The sequence below is a fragment of the Eschrichtius robustus genome, chromosome 3, assembly GCF_028021215.1.
Source record: "Eschrichtius robustus isolate mEscRob2 chromosome 3, mEscRob2.pri, whole genome shotgun sequence".
NCBI lineage: Eukaryota > Metazoa > Chordata > Mammalia > Artiodactyla > Eschrichtiidae > Eschrichtius > Eschrichtius robustus.
In genome coordinates this window covers 160,569,364-160,591,847 of record NC_090826.1, presented here as the reverse complement: position 1 = coordinate 160,591,847, position 22,484 = coordinate 160,569,364, and positions in this window count along the sequence as shown.

Here is a 22,484-nt window from a genome sequence, read left to right as displayed (position 1 = left end):
CTAATAAAAGGAGAAATATTCTAATATTGAAAAGGCCTAATCACTTCTATTAAAATAACCATGTTTTGGTAGAACCATCTTTTCAAAGTGTACCCTTGGGAGATGAAGACCACAAGCATCACACCTTACAGTCTGAAGATTTTGTCTATTGGGAAAGATACCTCCAGAAGAACTCTTTTCAACCTCAGTGGAAAGGTCGCTATCCAATACTGCTATCCAACCCTTGTGCCACCAAACTCCAAGGAACAGACTCTTGGATTCACATGACACACCTAAACAAAGCACAGAAACCTGACTAGGCCTACACATTATCTGATGACTTGAAAGTAAAGATTTCCTGGAATTGAAGCAGACAACATCTGATGAGACAGCTTTCCCAAGATATCTGGATCAGACCTGTTGGAAGTTTGTTGCCAAACCTTTGATGATGACATAATGCTTCAGATGATCTCTAATTTCTATGATCTTGATAATATTGGGTTGGCCCAAAAGTTTGTTCGGGTCTTTCCATAAGCTGTCATGGAAAACCCCAAATGAACTTTCTGGCCAACCCAATATATGAAGTTTAGATTAAAAGTGCCTGAGAGTTCTCCCTCTTACCCTTCGTTGTTACTTGAATATGACCTCAATAGGTTTCCAATCTGTTCACTTTCCCTTTGACCTGAGACACTACATCCAGGGAAGTTCCATTTGACATTTAGAGACAAAAAGCCACTGAAACCAGAAAACCTGACTCTTGATCAGCAATGCTTTCAGAGAAGGATCTTGATCAAAAGGGGGAAAATGTAAAAAATTTAATAAACAGGAACCTCAATTACATAGAGTTGGGAGACCAGAAAGGGGAGTTCTCATGTCCTGTGACACTAGCAGACCCTTACAAGAAGATGAAAGTCTCCTCTTCTTTCCTGGTAAGAACACAGCCAATGAAAAGCCACAGACCCTTTGCTTATGTATCCCTCCCAACTTCCTTTTTCCCTCTGTAAAAGAGTTCTTCCCTTGTTATGCAGGCACTTACATGTGGCTCACTGGGGTTGCAGACCCCTAATTGCAATTCTCTGCTGTTCCCAAATAAACACTTTTTTAGCTAGAGAAATAACTGGCAGTCTACTTGTTTTAGGTCAATAGCTCCTAAAGGCCACTCTCAGATTCTTGCCACAAGAGCCCATCCATCTTCAAAGCCAGCAGAAGAACGTCTCTTGAATTGAATTGCTCTCAGGTTTGCACAGACTTCTCTGGTCTCTGACCTCTAGGCTCAAATTTAAAGGACTCGTGTGATTAGGTCAGACCCACCCAGGATAATCTCTCTTTTGCCATATGTTTTGCTATAATATATCCTGGGATTGATACATAGGTTCTACCCACACTCAAAAAAGAGGAGATTATATAAGGGTCATTGAAGTCATCTTGGAATTCTGCCTACCACACAAATATTAATCAATAATGCACTAACTAAATCCTATCTTTGGGCCATTGGACTTTGGGTGTGTTTATGGTCTCAAGTCTTTTTGATTCCCTCCTGATATATTTACAATTTTTTGCTTGTGCATACATGTATCCCTTTTTCTGGGAAGAAAATCCATGATTTTCATTAGATTCTCAAACATTCTGGAAGTGTTCACTCATCACAGACACCCACACCAGGTGAATTAAATCAGAGTCACTGCAGATGGTAAATTCTAATGGTAGCCTAAGTGGAAAACCACCATGTGCAAGGAACACTGGGCTTGGAAGATAAGTGACCTTGGTTTTTATCTCATTACCAGTGTCTCTTGACCATGAGACCTTAGAGAAATCACTCAACTTCTTTGGGTCTCATGTGCAAAGAGGATTATAATAATAAGTGCTGTTTCTAACAGTTTTTAGGAGGATGAAGAGTATGTAAAAATGTTTTGCAAACTGAAGTGTTAGCATTTACCAATTATCAGTGTGAAGAGACACAAGTGAGTAGGAGACAATATTTTGAGTGGAAAAGGAAGGTAAAAGTTCACATCTATCAGAGTTCAATATTAGATACTGTGTACCTTCCAGAGTCTTCTGCTGTTGGGAACAAGTAAATTGCCATAACCTTTCTGGAAAGCAATTTCCCAATATATATCAGGAGTGTAAAAAATGTCCAAGCCAGTTGACTTGGACAGGATAACATTTCTAGGGATTTCTTTTAAGCATTTAATTTATTTTTCGTTTAAGGATTTAATGAATGTACAAAGATTATGGTAGTATAAAATTGGAAACAATATAAATATTTAACAATAAGGGATTGTTTAATGATAAATGAGATATTATTTAAGTGTTAACATTCTTTTGCATTTAAATATTTGACATGGAAATATGCTTATAGTAAATAAGTATGAAAGTTAATTTATAAATATGGTTTGTATGATATGTTTGCATTTTTTAAGAGTTCTAGAAGGATTTATACCGAAATATTGACAGTGGTTCAGGGGATGAAATTTTTCGAAGTATTATTATTTCTTTCTTATATTGAATCTGCATTATTTTTTTTTTTTTTGGATTTTCCATTTAAAAAGAAAAGTCTGTTAAAAGTACTCAGTGTTGTTAAGGATCAGGGTGACTTCCAACCCTACTGAGTGCAGAATCCATTTCTCTTATCCCAAGGGAAGAGTCAGGAGCAGAAACGGGGCTTATCCCCGATGCCAGGGGCTGACTCAGAATGATAAAATAATTATCTGCTTTTCTCCCAAAGGCTGGCCATCCTGCCTTCCTCCACTTTCCATCCCCAAGCTGGGCCAGGATATTTTGAGCAAAATGAGTCACTGAAATCTCTAATGTGAAAATTGTCCCTCCTTAAGCTGGGTTCTCTGAACACAGTGTTCTCACTGATTGCCACCCTCTGTGCCCCTTCTTTGTCACAGCTGGGAGGCTGACCTTTCTTGAGACCCAGCTGAAGTGGTGTGGGGTTTGGCGTGGGACCCAGGTCTAGGCTACCAGACTAATTAGTTGTGCTGCTTTGTGCATGCAGTTTAGATGCTCTGAGTTTTGATTTCGTAATCTCTAGTTGCCAGACAAATGGGTTGGTAGGAGCAGCTTAGATGGACCCATGGAAGCATTTGCAAACTTGGACGTGTTCACGTGGCACTTCTGATCAAACCATCGTTCCTGCTGATCCAAACTAGTGTGATGTTCCAGCTCTAAAATTGTGGCTCATGACCTGTGGGCTCACTGTGTGCCACAGTCACCGCTGAGCTGCTGCTCCCATGCTTGTCTCCGCAGTCCTGTTCTAAGCTGTGGCCTAATACTACTCTTCTCCCCTACGTGGCTTTTGCCATTGCCTCACACCAGGACCAGAACCCTGTCTTTTAACTCCCATCCCAGAGTGTAAAGTAATATTTCTCAAAGTGTGTTCCCTGTATCATCTGGCACCAACTTGCCTGGATCCTAGTTAAAAACCATATCCCTGGGTCAAATTCCAGACTTACGGATCAGAATTGGCTGTTGGGATGACTGGGAATCTATGCTGTTATTAAGTTCTCCACATGATTCTTCTGCACATTAACGTTTGAACACCACTGATCCAGGGCTTGGATACTGAATGTAGACCTCTCAGATGCTGCCTGTCTGTTTGCTTTCCTGGCTGGCCTGGACTCTAGTATTGGGTACTCCCTATTTCTTGGTTTCTGATACTTATCTTGTACTTCCTTGTATGATTAGTGCACTGTTACTTACAAATGAACAAAAGCTCAATCCAAAATAATTTAAACAAAAAGAAACTTTATTGTAGAAGTTCAGGAATAGACTGCTTTCAGGCATGGCTTGATCCAGGGGCACATGCTCTGTTTTTCTCTGTCTCCTCACTTGGCTACTCTCTCCTCTTTGTTTCATTCTCAGAAAGAATTGATTCTGTGCTCACAGAATGGCTACAGAGGATCTAGATCTTATAGCCTATCAGATTTTAGCCTGGTGGAAAGTTTAAGTCCAAAATTCTCATCAAAGTCTTACACAGACTCTCTCTGGCTCTGATGGGGTCACCACCTGTGCATCCTTGAGCCAGCCACACATTTCAGGGGGATGAGTGCCTCTCATTGACCATGGTTCAGTGGTGGTTAGCTTTCAAAAACATAGACTAAGGTGGGAGTTGGCAGGGGCGGGGGCGGGGGCGGGTGCATTCCCTAATGAAAATTGTAGGCTTTTCTCAGAAGTAAGGTAAATGGTTGCTAAATGACCCCAGGCGCAAATGTCCATTTACTCCTTTTGTGAAATTTGGACTCTCCCTGAAACTGCTGTGACTCAGGCCCACAGCACTCTGTCTGATGTTCTGACCTTGTGGGTCAGCTCCTGTATCTGTGATAAGGCACCTGGCTTGTGCAGTCCCCATGGCTTCCCCACGCCCGTGCCCTGTCCCACTCTAGTCATATCAGCCATGCCCCTCTGAGTGCCAGCTGTTACAACAGGCCCAGTTTCCTCTATTATCCATTATTACTCATAGGCAAACCCAGAAGCAAAACAGAAATTTCTTTTGAAATCCAAAGTAGAAGATGATCAGCTGAATTCAGACATAACTGAGGGTAAGGGAACCTCTTTTATTAAAGCCCTGTCCCTCTGTCAGAGGTGATTTCACTCAAACTCTTAAAAGCTCAGGATAATTCATCCCCCACCAGGCTGCACTGAAAGGGAATAGCCAGCAGGCCTGAAGCACAGGGGTTGATGGCAAGATGAGAGGCTGCACTTGGTTCCCCAGGAGAGAGCTACAGATTGAGTCCATTCCCCGTCCTGCAGAGGTGACAATGCAGCAGGCTGCCTGGGGGCTGACACTGGCGTTAGACATAAAGAAAAGAATGAAGCAAAGAAGGAGCCTTGGCCAGGAGGAGACTTTGTTCTCTGGGCTACGCACCAGAGCTGGAAGAGACTCCAGTAGCCTGAAGCCCACAGTGCTGTGTGCTCTTTTGGTTCAGGACGGGATTCCAACAGGGGTCAGACCATCTGCCTTACACTGTATGGGGAGAGATTAGAGATTAGCTGCTCACCTTCTCTCACCTTTATTTGGGCCAAGAGAAATTTCCAGACGGAGTATACCTACAGGACAGAGAATATTTCCCACTGGGCAAATGTAATTAGATGAGACAAGAACAAAGCTTTGAAGCCCTAATTTGGGGCAAACCCTTAAGTGGTTTATACATATGAACAGCCAGGAAACAGGGGCTGAGGCTGTCCTTGCCAGGCCTGGGCAGAGACAGGGGCTGAGGCTGTCCTTGCCAGGCCTGGGCAGAGCTAACGCTGGGAGTGAGAGCTGCACCACTGATCCTGTGCTTGGCTCTAAACCTCCTTCCATTTAGCAGCTGTGGACCCCACACTCTGGAATATGTTTTTGGTGTGTCCAAGGAGGAAGGTCTGTCAGTGCTTGAAATTGGATTGTTTCAAATAACCATTGTGCAGAATGACAGTGAGGAAGGCAAAATATGGATGCTTCCCCCTAAACTTAAGGGCCAAAAGGGATTTTTTTGGGGGGTTAGGTTTATGTACCTAACATAAACTATTTATTATTTATTTATAAATAAAATTATTTATTTTTTATTTTTTTATTCAGTATAGTTGATTTACAATATTGTGTTAGTTTCAGGTGTTAGTTTCAGCAAAGTGATATATTCTTTTTCAGATTCTTTCCATTATAGATCATTACAGAACATTGAATATAGTTCCCTGTGCTATACAGTAGGTCTTTGCTGTTTATCTACTTTATAGATAGTAGTGTGTATCTGTTAATCCCAAACTTCTAATTTACCCTTCCCCCCCTTTCCCCTTTGGTAACCTTAAGTTTGTTTTCAGTGCCTGTGAGTCTATTTCTGTTTTGTAAATAAGTTCATTTATATCATTTTTTTAGATTCCACATATAAGTGATATCACATGATATTTGTCTTTGTCTGACTTACTTCACTTAGTATGGTAATCTCTAGGTCCATCCACGTTGCTGCAAATGGCATTTCATTCATTTATTTTTATTTTTTATTGGAGTATAATTGCTTTACAATGTTGTGTTGGTTTCTGCCATACAGCGAAGTGAATCAGCCATATGTGTGTATACACATCTCCTCCCTCTTGAACCTCCCTCCCCGCCCCCATCCCACCCAACTAGGCCATCACAGAGCACCAAGCTGAGCTCCATGTGTATTTCATTCTTTTTTATGGCTGAGTAATATTCCATTTCATATATATGTGTGTGTATATATATATATATATATATATAAAATCACATCTTCTTTATCCATTCATCTGTTAATGGACATTTAGGTTGTTTCCATGTCTGGGCTATTGTAATAGTGCTGCTATGAACATAGGGGTGCATGTGTCTTTTCAAAATAGAGTTTTCATCTTTTTCGGATATATGCCCAGGAGTGGGATTGCTGGATCATATGGTAACTTTATTTTTAGTTTTTAAAGAAACCTCCATACTGTTTTCCATAGTGACTGCACCAATTTACAGTCCCACCAACAGTGTAGAAGGGTTTCCTTTTCTGCACATCCTCTCCAGCATTTATTATTTGTAGACTTTTTGATGATGGCCATTCTGACCAGTGTGAGGTGATATCTCATTGTAGTTTTTTTTTTAATAAATTATTGGATTGAACTAAACTTTATTATTATTATTTTTAAATTTATTTATTTATTTATTTATTTTTGGCTGCATTGGGTCTTCATTGCTGCGTGCAGGCCTTCTCTAGTTGTGGAGAATGGGGGCTACTCTTCGTTGCAGTGTGTGGCCTTCTCATTGTGGTGGCTTCTCTTGTTGTGGAGCATGGGCTCTAGGTGTGCAGGCTTCAGTAGTTGTGGCACGCGGGCTTTAGAATGCAGGCTCAGTAGTTGCGGTGCATGAGCTTAGTTGCTCCGCGGCATGTGGGATCTTCCTGGACCAGGGCTCAAACCCATGCCCCTGCATTGGCAGGCAGATTCTTAACCACTATGCCACCAGGGAAGTCCCCTCATTGTAGTTTTGATTTGCATTTCTCTAATAATTAGCGATGTTGAGCATCTTTTCAGGTGCCTGTTGGCCATCTGTATGTCTTCTTTGGAGAAATGTTTATTTAGGTCTTCTCCCCATTTTTTTGATTGAGTTATTTGGTTTTTTTGATATTGAGTTGTATGAACTGTTTGTATATTTTGGAAATTAAGCTCTTGTTGGTAGGACCTAAAGGAACTTGTCATCAACAGCTGACAGTTTTTCTACTCTTGCTCTGGGAACTTGTCATCAACAGCTGACAGTTTTTCTACTCTTGCTCTGGGATGGAGGAAGTGGGGAGGTGATTGAGCCTAGACCGGAATCTCTCAAGATCCAGGAGATTTTGCCCAGGGACACGTGAAATGGGAGCAGCAGGACCATTGGGGGAAAGGAACTTGCAATGCCGAGATCTGGGGATTTCCCCAGTCTTCCCTGGGTAGGAATGTCCACCCCCAGTTGAAGGACCAATTCCACAGGAATAGAACCATGGGCAGTAAGGAGGAGGAGGATCACAGCTCTTCTGGTTAGCCTGCTTTGATCCCACACTGGGATTGGTCTCAGATGCTGCCCAGGAACCCGCTGGCAGTGCCTTTGATAGCACCCCGTTCTTGGGTGTAGGGTCACAGATTTGCTTTTTACCCAAGTCTCTCTGGCTGCTGAAAAATGTAAGAATATCAATGAGGAATATCTTAAAGAGCTGCTTTTGGTCTTCTTGCCAGAGAACCAATATTGGTTGTGAACGATAGGGCTACATCAGGGGTGTAGGGCCACAGATTTGCTTTTTACCCAAATCTCTCTGGCTGCTGAAAAATGTAAGAATATCAATGAGGAATATCTTAAAGAGCTGCTTTTGGTCTTCTTGCCAGAGAACCAATATTGGTTGTGAACGATAGGGCTACATCAGGGGTGCAGAAATATGAATTTTTCAATGGTGTTCCAAGGAATACTGGAATCTTATCAAAAGCAACATATCAAATTATTGATTCAATTATTTAAAGTGCATTAGCAGAGGATGCCTATCAGACTCAGACATCTGAGTGTCTAATCCAGTGAAAAGAGTCCATGCAGGGAGCATATGTTAAAGTTCTTTGCATCTCTATGTGAGCACAGTGTATGATATGTGACATCAATGTTAATTTTTTGTTTTTGTTTTGGTTGGGTGATGAGATGAGCAAGGGATTAAAATTCCATGTTTGCTTCCACTGACCTACCCTGCCCATTTGGGAAATAATTTGTTTTCTTGAACACATCACATGACTTCTTTTGTTTTTAATCGATAGAACAAAATGGATTTTATAAAACAAACTGAAAAAATTCCATTGAGCCCAGTCCACAAAGATATTTCCACAAATATCAGGTCATTGCTGCTCTGTCCCCTCAACTGAGGGTATAAATAGTTCAGATATCCCCAGAAACTCTTGCCTACTCAAATAGTATTGCTCAGAAATGAACTAGCACTTTGGCTTAAAGGTAACTGTCTAAAGCTTTTTACGACATCAAAAACACACAGATCAACATTTAAGTAATTAAGTCAGTCATCAAGATGTTTGGTTTACAGCATGTAAAATAATCATCTCTATTGAGTCTTCAAAGAATTGAGCAGTTGAATGTCATTCCAGCACAGCCTTTATTGAATCCTTCTATTAAGTCTTGTGAATTAAAAGGCCCGCAATTTTGAAATATCTGGGGGAGTTGGTCTCATTGTGTTTCCCTTGGGGATTGGGGATGTGGTCCAAGAGAGCAAAGCCTACTCTTAGGAAAATCTTCTAATTCTGATCCACAAAGGAAGTCCAGGAGAGAAGAGAGAGTGTATTTCCATTTGTTGTCTACAGGGTTATTTGCTTGTATTGCTCTGGAAATGGGATAACTCTGTATGTCTGGGTTATAGTTGATGGAATAAAGCATCATTTTATACCATATCTGAGAAATAACTTGAGTCTATAAAAAATAATAAAGTGGGCCAGCTCCTTCTGGGAACATTCTCTGTCTGTCCCTGGGATCCTGCTTCCATTAATATATATGGATAACGCCTGACATTGCTTTATAGTTATGTGCCTGTCAACCCTGTATTTATTAATACACCCCTAGGCTTTCATAAGGTGATGAAAACAGTGATGTTATATATCCCGTTGGATGTGTCTTTAAAAAATAAAACACTCTCTGCTGAATTGTAAGCTGTTTCACAACGTAGAGGCTGTTTGGGAGGGCCTTCCTAGAATCAGGGCTTGGCCAAGGACAGGACTGGCTAGTCTGGTGATTCCTGTAAAACCAAGTTCAGATGACTATGAAATAATCCTGGATTCCAGGGCCAGATCTATGCTGCTAAGTTAGTTCTTGCCTGCCCACTTTTGTCACTCTTTTACTTTATGACTTGGAGATGAATTTATTTCCTGAATCCTTGGTCCCAAATTGTGAAAAAAGAATAAACTACCCATCACTAACTTGAACCTTAAAGGAATGGCTGTATTAGGTATTCATTATGTGCCAGCCACTGTTGTCAGCACCTTACATGTTTTAACTCATGTCATCCTCATAGCAACTCCAATGAGGCGGGTCCTGTCACTATTCCTACTTTGCAGGTGGGGGAGGTGAGATACCAAGAGGATAGGTCACTTGCCCCAAAGCACACAGTCAAGGCAAGAGTTCAGGCGTCTACCAGAACCTGTGCTCCTCACAAGCCCCGGCTACTGCCTTCCCTATGGACAGTTGCTTATATGTGCTGGAGGCCCTTGGAGGCACAGGGCCAAGGATGTTTTTTGGGTTACGCTGTTATGTCACCTTTCTGTAGCTCTTTCAAATAGCAATTTCATTCATTACAAGAACAAACAAGCAAAAGAATCAAAAAGTAACCCATTGAGAGAGACCCTCTCAAGTCCTCTACTTGTTTCTCACCAGTTAAATTGAGCCTTGGCTGCTTCACACACTGTTGCTGAGCAGAGAACCTTCCAAAGCACTAGTGGTTTACTTTGGTTGAGAAACAGAACAACTTCTCCAAGCTCAGAAAGCTTTCCTCGACCCACGATAGCCCTACCTGATATCTGAAACACAATTATAAACTCTGAGATCCTAAACAAAATATGAGGGTTGAGTTTGGTAAGGGGTTTCCTCTTTCTCCTTCCTAGGCTGGTCACTCAAGTTCTTACTGCATAAAATCTTTAAGAAGGAGGAATCCCCACAAGGCCATTCAGTCATATTTCTAATCTGAGCATGGAAATCCTGCCTGCAGAGCTAGAGTGCTTACCTGGGTCCAGATCCTGGGACTACCACTCAGCAGCAGGATGACTTTTATGCAGTTATTTAACTTCTGTAAGCACTGATTTCCTTATCTATAAAATGTGGATAATATTGGTAACCACCTCTTCATATTCTTAAGAGGAAATATGTAAAGTAGTGCTTAGCATACTGCTGGGAACATAGTAAGCACTCAATAAGTGCACCTATTATTGTTATTAAGGTCATCTCATCTTTGTTCAAAACTTTCAGTGATGAGGAGCTAACTACCTCATAAAGCAACTTGTTGGAAAGCTCTAGTTCAAGAGAACCTACAATTTGATATATAAGAGAACAATTAGTTCAATCTCATTAGTTCACAAGCAAGAAATCTAAGGCACAGAAGGATTAAATGATTTACCCAAGGATATACCACTAGTCAAGGGCAGAACCAACACTAGAACTTCAGAGCCCCTGGCATTGACTCCAGTGTCTTTTCCTTTCTTAAATTATGTCAAAGGCTACCTCCCTGTAATTCTTCCCTGTGGGTCCAACTTTCTCCCTGTCATTGGCCCCAGCAATAAATACTGGATCCTTTTAAAACATGAGTGTTGAAATGAGATTTCACATTGTCCATGATCAGATTTTAATAAATATTAGAATTCTTGTCTTTTTCTTGGCACTTCTAAGTACTCCACAGATAGGTTACAGAACCAGAAATGCTGCCCTTTATAAACATGGCATGGAGCTATTTCTTATATTTCCTTTTCACATTCGGGTAAAAAGGGGTCATGACATACAATCATCCTTATTCTCTAACCTGGTCTTATTATGAGTAACATTTTATTCATTCTTCAATCTATCCATTTGTTGCTCAAAATGAGTCCTTACTCTTAGTCAGATACTGTGGATACACAAACAAAAAGACATGCTCTCTTCTCTCCAGATGCTAATGAAAAAGTGGAAGGACAGATCCATGAACAATGGTAACTGGGCAATAATTAATACAGTGGAGACAGGTGCATGGTTTTCGAGAAGCACAGAGGAAGGAGGTTTAATCTACCTTAGGTCGGGGGTTCAGGTAAGGGTACGTGTGGACCTAGGAAGAGAGTCAGTTGAGGAAGTGATCTGTGGCTGTGCGAAGGTAAGTGGTACCATTACTGTGACAGACAGTGGCTGGTTGTTCAAGAAGCTGTTTCTCCTTCTTCCTGCGCACACCAGCCCTCCTTATGATCAGGAGGCCACATGACTGAGTTTTAGCAGATAAAATGTAAGCAGAAGTCATAAGTGCTACTTCAAGGCTCAGACCACTAATTCTCTGACACGCGACTCTTTGTGTGCTTCCTCCATCTGCAGGCTAGATGCAGACACAGGCAGTGAACTGGAAGGCACATGTTGCAGGTGTAGAGCCGCAAGATGGAAGGGGCTGGGTCCCTGGTCAGAAGTGAGCCTGCTGCTGATCACATACACGTATTTCAGACTTGATGAATGTGAGAAGTAAGTTTCTATTATGTTTAAGCCATTACACATTTTGGGGTTAACTTTTTGTTGTTGAAGCAGTTGGTGTTACTACTATTGCAATTAACTAAACTCAGAAGTTGGGATTTATTTACAGCATGTTGAAACCAACCAAACTAGCCAAGCCAGTCTGAAAAAAGTACAGCCAGTAATCCTGGGTTCTTAGTCTACTAGACAATGAGCTAACTTGGGAGCTAGACTCACAATTTGTTCCTCTCTTGGAAAATTCCATTTGAAATAGATTTGGCTCCTTATCCTTGAAGAAATCATTTTAGCCTTGATTGAAATGTTCCTGTTTCCCATAGATAACATGGCTTACTCTACAGCTGGTTGCTGCTGCTAAACATCTACAGCTTGCTTTTTTTTCTTTGTAAGCAAAAAGGAAGGAGCAGGAAGCAACTTTACTCCTTATACAGAGAAGGGAAAGAGGATTGGCAGCCTATGTATGAGTATGGAAAAGGCAAAAAAGGAAAAATATTTTGTCTGTTGTCAGTGCGATTTTTCAGGGCTTTTTCTCCAGTTAGCTGGAGCTAGCTCGGCTTTCTTTCACATCCCTAACTTGATCTTAATCAGCTCACATCATATTTCATTATAATTTTATTGTCACTTCTGACATTTCTGCCACAAAATAACCCACGGACTTCAGTCAAATCAAATAAGGACACAATCAAATAAGGAATAAATTGGAGAATTCTAAAGAAAAAAGAGAGATGTCTGAATATTGACATTTCTCTAGTTCATATATATGCAACATATTTTCTATTCATTCATTTAAGCATCTGTATTAGTCACCTAATGCCAAGTAACAAATTATTCCAAAACTTGGTGGCTTACAACATCAGTCATTTCATTATCTCACTGTTTCTGAAGGTCAGGAATCTGGGAGTGGTTTAGCTGAATGATTCTGGCTCAGGGTCTTTCGTGAAGTTGCAGGCAAGATGTTGGCTGGGGCCTGCAGTCATGTGAAGGCTTGCCTGTGGCCAGAGGATCTGATTCCAAGATCACACACTCACGTGTCTGTTGCCTGGAGGCCTCAGTTCCTAATTATGTGGCCCTTACCATAGGTCTGCTCATGACATGTCAGCTCACTTCACCCAGAGTAAGCGATTCAAGAGAGAACGAGTGAGGAGGAAGCCATGGTTCCTTTCATGACTTAGTCCCTGAAATCATACACCACCATGTCTGCTTTATTCTTTTCATTAGAAGTGAGTCACTAAATCTAGCCCACACACAAAGGAAGAGGAAGTAAATGCCACCTCTTGAAAGAAAAAGTATCAAACAATTTGTGGATGTATTTTAAAACCACCCCAGCATTTGATAGTTACCTTCTTTGTACCAGCACTCTTCAATGCGCTGGAGATCCAGGAATAAAGAAACTAATGAATACTTCAAAAGAATGTCTGTCATAAACTAGCAACGGATGTTAAGGATCAACTTGGAGACATTTTTCCTGCCCCCTTTTCCCACCATAGGCTGTAATATCAGTCAGTCAACCAGTTATGTCTGCTGATTGAATGCTTACTAAGTCTTGGACAGTGCAAAGAAGGAAAATATTGTATATGGAATGTCTACTTGATTATACACTAAATATACAGTTTTCTACCTATCTCTCAATCATAAATATAACACACATATTTAGACATGATTCATACTGCATACCAATTAGCATCAAAGAGACCTTCATGCAACCAAAGACTTAACAGTTTTTCCACACAAATTGTGTTTTCTGACCATTCTTTTTGATAAGTTTGAGATAGAGTAAGAAGTAGAAAACAAACTAATGAAAGTTAACATAACTTTTGTGATATCAACACAATGAGCCACATGTGACATAATAATAGTAACTACCTAAAAGATTACATACTCACTGTGGCATGGATTAATTCAGGTGGCTCCCTTTAAACTACTCCCTCTTGATAAATGGATAAATGAAGGTGACCTTGGGTAACCTTCAGTGCTCTGACAGGTGCCAATTCTCCTTCAGGGAAACAATGCCTTACAATTCTAAGGTTCAATTCTATATCACCCTAGCAGACCTGAGCAAAATGGACTGGCTGTGGCACCCACCGAAGACTCCTAGAATCCCACAGTCAAAGAGGTGGAAAGGGCCTTGGGATGTAAACTAGTCATCTACATCTACATCTACATCTATATCTACATCTACATCTCCATTTTGCCATTGTAGAGACGGAGGCTTAGAGAAGCAAGGGGACTTGCCCTGAATCATCCAGTTGTCGGTGGCAGATGTGGGATTACAAACCAGATTTCCTGGTTTCAATCTTGACTTCTTTCTCTATTGTCCACCTTGCCTCTTGCAGTAGCAGTCCCCCTGGGTGCCTTCTGAGCAGGAGAATGCCATATTTGCAAAGTGAAAGGCAGTTGGCTGTTGTTAGCCTCTGCAACACTCCTATTCTTTACAAATTGCTATCCAAACATTTTGTGGAATGTAATGATAGCCAATATTTTTGAGGACTCACTACTGCCAGGAATTGTTCTTAATCTTATTCAATTCTCCCAAAAATCCAGTGAGGTTGTTAATACTATGATTCTATTTTTATAGCCAAGGAATGCAGGCGCTGAGAGGGTACGTAACTTGCCCAGGGTTGCTTAGGTAGTGAGTGGCAGAGCTGGTGTTCAAATCTCAGCAATTTGGCTCTAGAGCTCATGCCCTTTAGCCCTAGGCTATTATTAATTGCAATTCTGCTCACCAACCATGTTTTCCCTCTTTGTGCTTAAGCTGTTCCTGTTGAGGGGGAAGGTGTCTTCGCTTGTGCTATGCCCTAGCCTGGAATCATTCTGTGTACCCCTAATTAGCCTTTAGGACCTGCAGCAAGTCCAACATCTTTCAAGAAGTCTTCCTGGATTCCCTCCCTGTTGTGAGGCAATAATTTTTCATCCAGGGTTCTTGCAGTACTCTTCATTTAGCACTTTCCTAGCCCTCACTGCACCAGAAGCTTTCTTCACACACAAGTGAACAATAGCCTGAGGCAATGGCATGAGCACTGGATTAGAAAAAAGAAGGCCTGGGTTCCAGTCCCTGGTGTACCACAACTTGCCTAGTGACCCTGCAAAGCCTGTCAAGCCATGTGGGCTTTGGAATCTGTAGAAAGCAGTGTTGGCTATCCAGCAATGCCCAGTGGCATTTATTGATTCAGGTAAGGTTCCTCATATATGCTAAAACGTTAGGTGAGAAAGTGTCGGGGAGCAGGCTGTCTGTGTGCTTTTACTCTATCACCCCACAGATTACTTCCTGTTTGCAGAGAGAAAGCACACCATTACTCTGGAGAGATCCGAGGCCACCATCTTAACCAAGAGGTCAAACTGAGCATCATTAACTGAGGGAAAAACTAAAATTTATGAGCCTCATGATGTGATGCAATACAAAATGCACACAATGCCATCTATGAAGTTTTCTTTCTTTTCTAACAGCCTTTACTGAGATGTAATTCACATACCAGATAATTCACCCATTTAAAGTGTTCAGTTGGATGTTTTTTTATATTTATAGAATTGTACAGCCATCACCGGAATCGAATTTTAGAACATTTTCATCGTCCCAAAAAGAAGCTCTATACCCATTAGCAGTCATTCACATATCCTCCTTCTCCTGCCCCCATTCCTAGGCAACCACTAATCTACTTTATGTTTGTATAGATTGCTTACTCTGGACATTCATATAAATAAAATAACATAACATATAGTCCTTTGTGACTGATTTCTTTCACGTAGTATGTTTTCAAGTTTCATTCACATATCAGTATTCCATTCCTTTTTATGGCCTAATAATATCCTATTGTATGGAATGAAATGTACCACATTTTATTTATCTATCAATTGATGGACACGTGGGTTGTTTCTGTTTTTTGTTTATTATAAATATTGCTGCTACGTGTACAAATTTTTATGTGGACATGTTTTTTCAATTCTCTCTCAGCTATATACCTCAAAGTGTAATTGCTGGATCATATGGTAACTCTGTGTTTCATAAAAATATATTTTTTTGAATGAAAAAATATTTTTATTTTTCTCTTTTATTCTGTTAATATTGTATATTATTACAATTTTTTTAAAAAAGACTTTGTTTTTTAGAGCAGTTTTAGGTTCACAAAACTGAGATGAATGTCTAGAGATTTCCCATATACCCCTTGCCACCACATATGCATAGTGTTCCCTCTCCCCTCATCAACATACCCACTAGAGTGGTACATTTCTCACAACTGAGGAACCTACATTGACACATCGTAATCACCCAAAGTCCACAGTTTACATTAGGGTTCACTCTTGGTGTTGTACATTCTGTGGGTTTGGACATGTATCCATTATATGGTATCATACAGAGTATTTTCACTGCCCTGAAAGTCCTCTGTGCTCCACCTATTCATTCTTCCCTTCCACCCCACACCCTGCCACCACTGACTTTTTTTTTCTTTTCTCCATAATTTTGCCTTTTCCAGAATGTCACATAGTTGGAATAATACAGTATGTAGCCTTTTCAGATTGGCTTTTATCACTTAGTAATATGCATTTAAAGTTCCTCCATGTCTTTTCATGGCTGGATATTTCATTTCTTCTTAGTGCTGAATAATATTCCATTGTCTGGATACACCACAGTTTATTTATCCACTCACCTACTGAAAGACATTTTGGTTGCTTCCAGGTTTTGGCAATTATAAATAAAGCATCTATAGACATCCCTGTGTAGGTTTTTGTGTGGACATATATTTTCAACCCCTTTGGTTACTGAGGAGCACAATTGCTGGATTGCATGTTAAGGAGTACGTTTAGTTTTATAAGAAACTGCCAAACTGTCTTTCCAAGTGGACATACAATTTTGCATTCCCACCAACAGTGAATGAGAGTTTCAGTTGCTCCATAACCTCACCAGCATTTGGTGTTGTCAGTGTTCTCGATTTTGGCCATTCTAATAGGTATGTAGTGAGACCTTATTATTTTAATTGCATTTCCCTGATGACATATGAGGGGGAACATCTTTTCATATGCTTATTTGCCATCTGTATATCTTCTTCGGTGTGGTGACTGTTAAGGTCTTTGTACCATTTTTTAATTGGGTTGTTTGTTTTCTTGTTGATTTTTAAGGGTTCTTAGTAGATTCTGGATAACAGTCCTTTGATAGAAGTATCTTTTGCAAATATTTTCTCCCAGTCTCCGGCTTGTCTTCTCATTCTCTTGACATTGTTTTTTTGTGAAGCAGAAGTTCTTAATTTTAATGAAGTACAGCTTATCAATTATTTCTTTTATGAATCATGGCTTTGGTGTTGTATCTAAAAAGCCATCACCATACCCAAGGTCATCTAGTTTGCTCCTATTATCTTCTAGGAGTTTTATAGTTTTGTGTTTTACATTTAGGTCTAAAATTGATTTTGAGTTAATTTTTTTGAAGTATGTAAGGTCTGTGTCTAGATTCATTTTTTTGCATGCAAATATCCAGTTGTTCCAGCACCATTTGTTGAAAAGACTATCTTTGCTCCATGGTATTGTCTTTGCTCCTTTGTCAAATGTCAGTTGACTATATTTATGTGGGTCTACTTCTGGGCTCTCTATTCTGTTCCATTGATATATTTGTCTGGTCTATCACCAATACCACACTGTCTTGATTACTATAGCTTTATAGTAAGTCTTTAAGTTGAGTAGCATTAATCCTCCAATTTTGTGTTTCTCCTTCAATATTGTGTTCATTATTCTTGGGCTTTTGCTTCTCTATATGAACTTTAGAATCAGTTTGTTGATAGCCACTAAATAACTTGCTGTGATTTTGACTGGGATTTCATTGAATCTATAAATCAATTTAGAAAGACCTGACATCTTGAAAATATTGAGTCTTCCTATCCATGAACATGAAATATGTCTCCATTTATTTAGTTTTTCTTTGCTTTAATTCATCAGAGTTTTGTATACAGATCATATACATTTGCATATAGATCATATACTTATTTTGTTGGATTTATACTTATTTCTTTTTTGGGGGGGTAATAATGTAAATAATGTGTTTTTAATTTCAAATTCCACTTGTCCCATTGCTGGTGTATAGGAAAACAACAGACTTTTGTACTTTTGTATATTAACTTAATATCCTGCAACTTTGCTGTAACTGCTTATTAGTTCCAGGAGGGTGTTTTTTGTTTGTTTGTTTTTTGTTAACTCTCTTGGATTTTCTACATAGATGATTATGTCATCTGAAAACAAAGACACTTTTATTTCTTTCTTCCAAGTCTGTATACTTTTTATTCCCTTTTTTCATTTCATTAACTAGGGTTTCTAGCACAACGGTGAAGAGGAATGTTGATAGTGGCCGTTCTTGCCTTGTTCCTAATACATTTAATGTTTTAAGGAACTGCCAGACTGTTTTCCAAAGTGGCTGCATCATCTTACATTCCCATGAGCAATTTATGAAAATATGAAGTTTTGTCAAACATGTTCAGTAAAGCCTTAGGCCTAACTTTCAGTTTACAGGAAACATTGACAGAGAAAAGAGTTAACGGATACCATGAGGAAGCAATCAGAAAAATACAGAAGGTGAGACATTCTCTAATTGATCTCTTCAAAAATTCAGTGAGTCAATGTCCTTTAAAAAAGAAGGATGATGGAGGCTATTTTAGATTAAAAGATACTAAAGAAATATAACAACCAAATCTAATGTGTAAATCTTAATTAGATCCTGCTTAGAACAAAAACAAAAAAATCAGCTCTAAAAGACATTTTTGGAATAAGTTGGGATATTTGAATGGATATTAGATGGTATTAGGGAATTATTGTAAAATTTCTTAGATATGGTATTAATATGATAGTTAAATAGGAGGGGAATGTTCTTATTTTTAAGAGATGCAGCTGAATTATTTAGGGACTTTAAGTGTCATGATATCTGCAACTTCTTTCAAGTTGTTCAACAATCTCTCTGATCTCTCTCTCTCTCTCTCTCTCTCTCTCTCACACACACACACACACACACACACACACACACACAGATAATGCGAGTAATGTAATGGAAGATGTGAGTTTTTAAATACATGTGATGAATATGTGTACGGGTGCTCAGTATATGTTATACTGTTTCAGCTTTTGTGACTGTTGACATTTTTCATAATAAAAAGTTGGAAAGAAAAGAGATTAAAAGCTCCATGATTTATAATTTTAGCTTTGTCTCTGCAATTAGACTGCAAACCCTGAAGGTCTAGGGTCCAATTTATACCCGTCTAGCACCTGTACCAAGCCCAGTGCCCAGAACCTTGAAGGTTTCTGGCAATGATTCCTCAGTACAGATGTCTAATCACTAATCAGGAGGCAATGGAGAAACTTGCACAGACTAGCAGTCCTGAAAGTGTTGCTGAAGTGGAAGGAGATATGTATGACATCCTGCACTCTTTATAGCTCTAGTTTGGAAAATGAGTGGGTAGTAATCGCAGCCATGTTCCCGATGGCTACCAGCAAAAACCAGCTTTTTAAACTTTGCTCCCAGAGTGGTTAGTGCAAAAGAAAACAGGAATCAACCAGCATCCCAATTAGCATCACTCATGTTGATTGCTGCTACCTTCTAAGCCTAAGCAAGTCAGCTAAGTAACATCCTGAAACAAAATATAACCCCTGGGGTAATGAACTCTTAACTGTCCTAAAAGACAGAGATCTTGGGGAAAAGATTCTTGGCATATATGCACCATTCCAACACATAAGGGGCATTTCCAAGACTAGCCCTGGTGGAGGGTGAGTTCCTGGGGACTTTACAAAAACATCAGGGTCACCTGGGCCAACTAAGAGCAATCCTAATCTAATATTCTTCTCAGCTTTCCATTCTTTTCCTGACCCCTATTTGACAGGAGATGGAAAAGAATTGTCCTCTGCCAGTGCAGCTTTCTTCACTTGGAAACAAGAGTCATTTTTTTCTCTACAGTATTGTTTTTAGGATTATGGAGTGAATGCTAGAAATATAACATGTGCCTTAGGAGAAACAGAAAAGTAAGTGCTTGAACTAGATAAATCTATTTGGCCTTTCCTCCTTCAAAGATAGATAGCACATCTCAAACCTCCTGGAGACTCCTAATTTCAAAGGTTCTGTGTTGTTATTCCTGCAAACTGATAAAATGTCCTAGTTATTCTTTTGTCTCCAAATTGAATCTGTATTTCTCAGATGACTTACCTCTAACCCCTTGTGATACAAAACTCCTTTCTCATACACTGGGTTCTATTCGTTTTTGGAAAGTGTTGCCACTGTGGACATTGTTGCAAAGCAAGAATGGTCTGTTTTCCTGATATAGAACAGCTTCTTTTTATCAGAGAGTCTGACCTCATGCTCTGAGTTCCAAGAACAGTATTGGTTTACATTTTCTACACCTTTGCTAGTGCATGTATTCTGACCCTATATCAGTCCAGCATATATTAAACTTTTGTTTCCAGACATGTGGTGGTCATTGCTGTGTCCACATGCTACGTCTATAAATGACCATAATCCTGGAATTCATTTAGTTAACAGAATTCAGGCTTTGTAGGGACCATATTGATTCCCATTAAGATTTCTAGGAGTGCAAAAACAAGCTCCATTAAATTTCACAAAGGGGAAAGAAAATTGACACAAAAATTAAGTGACTTACCTCTAGTAGTATTTCCTAAGATGTGTATCAGAGAAAAGAGATCAATGTTCCAACATATTTGGTAAAACTGCACACCAGATCCTACTTTTCGAAGGCCTCAATGTACGTTAACATATTGAAGGCTTAGGAAGGTCCTGCAGTAAAGAAATTTGTTTAACTTTATTTAATTCAGTGTTTGCTAAATTTACTGGCCTACAAAATGTCTTTTAAAAATTGTGGGGGGGGGGCTTCCCTGGTGGTGCAGTGGTTGAGAATCCGTCTGCCAATGCAGGGGACACAGGTTCGAGCCCTGGTCTGGGAAGATCCCACATGCCGCGGAGCAACTGGGCCCGTGAGCCACAACTACTGAGCCTGCGCGTCTGGAGCCTGTGCTCCGCAACAAGAGAGGCCGCGATAGTGAGAGGCCCGCGCACCGCGATGAAGAGTGGCCCCCGCTCGCCACAACTAGAGAAAGCCCTCGCACAGAAACGAAGCCCCAACACAGCCAAAAATAAATAAATAAATAAATAAGTAAATTTATTTAAAAAAATAAAAAAAATAAAAAATTGTGTAACATCAGTTTCTCAGGGAAGGCACTTTGGAAAATTATGACCTATAATTACTATAAAGAAGAATAAGTTATTTAAATAAACTATTAAAAATTAGGAGCCAGAGAAAATTGAATATTGATTGGATATTTGATGATATTAATGTTATTATTAATTTTTAAGTGTGATAATGAGATTCAGTCTGTGGGTTTTTTTCTTGACGCCTTATCACGTGCTGAAATACTTACAAATGAAATGATTTAGTATCTTAAGTTTGCTTCAAAATGATTCAGAGCAGGGCAGCTTGGAGTAGGTGACTACATAAACTGACATCAGACGTCAGTTGATAACTATTCAAGCTTCTTATTTTAAAGAACATGGTCATGTTTTAAAAAATTCTTTTCTAACATTGGAGATCTGAGTACCTAATTATTGTTTGATGGCATGAAGATGCTTCAGAAAGTATCTCCAAGCAACTTCTAATTTGCAGGATAGTAGTAAGATGGTTATTTCTAAGCAGATGCTAAAGACGTGAACTAGGAGCATTCCCCAGGACCCAGCTCAAGGCTGCCACCACGCAATAAGCACTTGCTAATCAATGGATTGACTTCATAGAGGACCCAGGAGTATTCCAATTCCAATGCATTTCACCTATCTACATACTTTATTTTTATGATGGGACTTGCTAGGATCCCAGAATCTTAAGCTAGTCCAAAGATCACATTTGACAAGTTAAGACAAGGAGTTCCAAAGATTGCATCCATCATGGTGAGCTCCAGTGGCTCAGAGGCACAGGTAGAGGAAAGACATGGCTTTGGAAACCTACGTGGGTTTACGTCTATGGATCATCACTTTCTAGCTGTGAGATCTTAAGCAAGTCATTTAGGTTCTTTTGGCTCTGTTTCTTCACCTGTAAAATTGGAATAGTAACAATAACAATATCTCCTCATAAAGCCATTGTGACCCTTAAATTAGATGATCTACTTAATAATTATCAATTATTATCGTCATCACCATCACATAATCTTTCTAGTCACTGGTAGGGATTGCTGATATTCTGAGTAACTCCCAGTCAAGTCCTATGAGTCTTTGTTTCCCAACAAAGAATGGGAAACAGTTATAAAACTAATGGAAATAGGTAGCTGCTAAGCAATCACAATAGCTCAAAAGAGGCAAAAGATGGTTACTTTTGTATCTACCTTAGGAAATATGTTTTCTCTTTTTGAACAGTTTTTACCACAATTTGTTTAAGTGAGAAAGGCAGGCAATACCACCCTGATCTAGTTTATTAAAATAGAAATTTGCTTAAATCTTAAATATTAAAACTTTATCAGGGATGTGTTGCTGATACCATTGCTATTATAGGTTATTCTTGTTGTAAATATTTGTAACATTCCTGAAAAAGGCATGTGTGGAGTGATTATTTACATTTTGATTTTTACTTTATAACTTTAATAATAACTTTTATAATAATTTTAGAAATATACCACCTCAGGAAAAGAAGTTGAAAGTTATTAAGCAATAAGGAGCTTAGGCATCCAAATGTTCCTTTCATGGAACATTTAGTCTTCATATATCTTTAATTTTCCTGCACAATTCCTTTAAGAGTTCAAATTATCAGTTCAGATGATTTTAGACAATTAACATATACATATGTTTAAAACCGTCATGTTTTTTCAT